This window comes from Silurus aristotelis, assembly GCF_946808225.1.
Source record: "Silurus aristotelis genome assembly, chromosome: 21".
NCBI classification, from domain to species: Eukaryota; Metazoa; Chordata; class Actinopteri; order Siluriformes; family Siluridae; genus Silurus; species Silurus aristotelis.
In genome coordinates, this window is record NC_139594.1 from 14,280,051 (window position 1) to 14,283,569 (window position 3,519).

A 3,519-nucleotide genomic window follows, 5' to 3' on the forward strand; every position below is an offset into this window, starting at 1 on the left:
ATTTAAATGATATTACAGTTTCACAGGACACAGGCCCATGGTGCAATTTTCTGAAACCAGTGTACCAATTACAAATGTTTATGCACCATTGCAGTTGTTGAGACAGACAATATATATTTCTGAAGAAAGTGTATCTTGCCTGATCAGTATTCACCCTAACATAGCCATAACCTGAAACCCATTAAATATCTGCCTAATATTGTGTAGGTCAATCTTGTACCACTAAAACATGAACATTGACTTCACAAGACCTCTGAAGGTGTGCTGTGGTATCGGGCACCAAGACGTTAGCAGCAGATCCTTTAAATTCTGTATGATTAGAGTTGGGGTCTCCATGGAACAGATTAGTTTGTACATTAAATCCCACAGATCCTCGATCAATTCGAGGTTTGGGGAATTTGGAGGCCAAATCAACCCCTTTGAACTCTGTCATGTTCCTTAAACTTTTCCTAAACAATTTATGTGTAGCAGGGAACATTATTTTGCTGAAAGATGCCATTAGGGAATACTGAGCCATGAAGGCATTCAACTAGAATAGACATTTACAGCATTAGGCAGACGTCCTTACCAGAGTGACTTACAATTCTCTCACTCATACAACTGAGCAGTTGAAGGTTAAGGCTCTTGCTAAAGAGCCTTACAGTGGCAACACCAAAGCATTTTAACTCACAACCATCTAATCAGAAGTCCAACAACTTACAGTGGGGCAAAAAAAGTATTTAGTCAGCCACCAATTGTGCAAGTTCTCCCACTTAAAAAGATGAGAAGCCTGTAATTATTTTTTATCATAGGTACACTTTAACTATGAGAGACAAAATGAGAAAAAAAAAAGAATAATAAAGTATTTATTTGCAAATTATGGTGGAAAATAAGTATTTGGTCAATAACAAAAGTTCATCTCAATGCTTTGTTGTATACCCTTTGTGGGCAATGACAGAGATCAAATGTTTTCTGTAAGTCTCCACAAGGTTTTTACACATTGCTGCTGGTAGTTTGGCCCATTCCTCCATGCAGATCTCCTCTAGAGCAGTGATGTTTTCGGGCTGTCATTTGGCAACACGGATTTTCAACTCCCTCCAAAGATTTTCTATGGGGTTGAGATCTGGAGACTGGATAGGCCACTCCAGGACCTTAAAATACTTCTTACAAAGCCACTCCTTCGTTGCCTGGGCGGTGTGTTTGGGATCATTGTCATGCTGAAAGACCCAGACACATTTCATCTTCAATGCCCTTGCTGATGGAAGGAGGTTTTCATTTAAAATCTCACAATACATGGCCCCATTCATTCTTTCCTTTACACAGATCAGTCGTCCTGGTCCCTTTGCAGAAAAACAGCCCCAAAGCATGATGTTTTCACCCCCATGCATCACAGTAGGTATGGTGTTTTTTGGATGCAACTCAGAATTCTTTTTTCTCCAAACACAACAAGTTGAGCTTTTACTAAGAAGTTCTATTTTGGTTTCATCTGACCATATGACATTCTCCCAATCCTCTTCTGGATCATCCAAATGCTCTCTAGCAAACTTCAGACAGGCCTGGACATGTACTGGCTTAAGCAGGGGGACACATCTGGCACCGCAGGATGTGAGTCCCTGGCGGTGTAGTGCGTTACTGATGGTAGCCTTTGTTACTTTGGTCCCAGCTCTCTGCAGGTCATTCACTAGGTCCCCCCGTGTGGTTCTGAGATTTTAGCTCACCATTCTTGTGATCATTGTCCCCACGGGGTGAGATCTTGTATGGAGCCCCAGATCGAGAGAGATTATCAGTGGTCTTGTATGTCTTCCATTTTCTAATAATCGCTCCCACAGTTGATTTCTTTACACCAGGCTGCTTACCTATTGCAGATTCAGACTTCCCAGCCTGGTGCAGGTCTACAATTTTGTTTCTGGTGTCCTTTGACAGCTCTTTGGTCTTGGCCATAGTAGAGTTTGGAGTCTGACTGTTTGAGGTTGTGGACATGTGTCTTTTATACTGATAACGAGCTCAAACAGGTGCCATTAATACAGGTAAGAAGTGGAGGACAGAGGAGCCTCTTAAAGAAGTAACAGGTCTGTGAGAGCCAGAAATCTTGCATTTTTTTAGGTGACCAAATACTTATTTTCCACCATAATTTCAAATAAATTCTTTCAAAATCAGACAATGTGATTTTCTGGATTCTTTTTTTCTTCATTTTGTCTCTCATAGTTGAAGAGTACCCATGATGAAAATTACAGGCCTCTCTCATCTTTTTAAGTGGGAGAACTTGCACAATTGGTGGCTGACTAAATACTTTTTTGCCCCACTGTAACTACTGAACTATCACTTCCCACTTGGTCTGTAAAAAATTTTATGTAGGTGGCACATCTCAAAGCAACATCCACATCAAAGCCAGGATCCAAGGTTTCCCAGCAAAATATTGTTCGGAGCATCAGAGAGCCCCCACCAGATTGCCTTTCTCCCACAGGAACCCTAACCCTTCAATGGTTAATTGGTTGTCCCACTTTTGGTAAGTACTAACCACTGCATACAAGAAAACCACACAAGACCTGTTGTCTTGGAGACACATCAACTACAAGTACTAAATGTTCACTTGCTGCTTAATATCTCCCACCCCTATTAGTACCACTGAAACAAATTTTATTCAGTTTACCAGTCAGTGGTTTCAATGTTATGGCTCATTTATGAACATCTTTATTTTGTGGCACATCCACTTTTGGCTCAGTTATTACTTTATGATGAACATCACACTTGCAGTCTTTATAAACAGAAACTAAGCAGCAATATGAATCAGTATGAATTATAATTCTGCTCACCAGCTTGTAGGTAATGTGCAAAGTTTCAACTGCTTTCTTCTTGGGTTTCTTCTGGGTTCTTCAATTTTCTCCCACCTCACAAAAACATGCAAGTAGAATACAATGCTATAATGAAATTGGGCCTAGGTCTTTGACTGTGTAAACAGTGCCATGATGATGTAAACCTGTTATTCAGTTAACGGTTATTGCCTGTGATAATGAAGTTCAAATACAGAATAAAGCACAAAAAAGAAAAAAACAATAAAATAAATACCACTTTAATAAAATCTTTGATTTTAATTACATTTTGCTGTTATGTTTAATTGAGCTGGTATTAAAGAAGTATTAAATGAACTTAATACAATCTGGTCCTATCTGAGGAAAGCATTCAGTAGCAAGAAATAGTAATAAACACAAAACCGAAACATGAAACTGATTTGCGGACTCAAAAACCATGCTATACAATCAATACAATATAAAAATGTAAATATAGAAGTGATTCACACACTGTTGGGATGTGTTTATTTCACGCCAATACTGACTGGCAGTGATCTGGGGCAACAGTGTTGCTGTTAGAATACAATAGTGTGAAAGAGGAACTAATGAATTTAAAACAGGTAGTATAAATGAATTCTGATAGAAATTTCAGAATGGGCAGTGAACGGACCAAAATGAATGAAGAAATGATGTTAAAACAGTAGGTTTGTTGCTTGGATGAGTGTTATAGTGATGAGGATGTCCTGCTGAA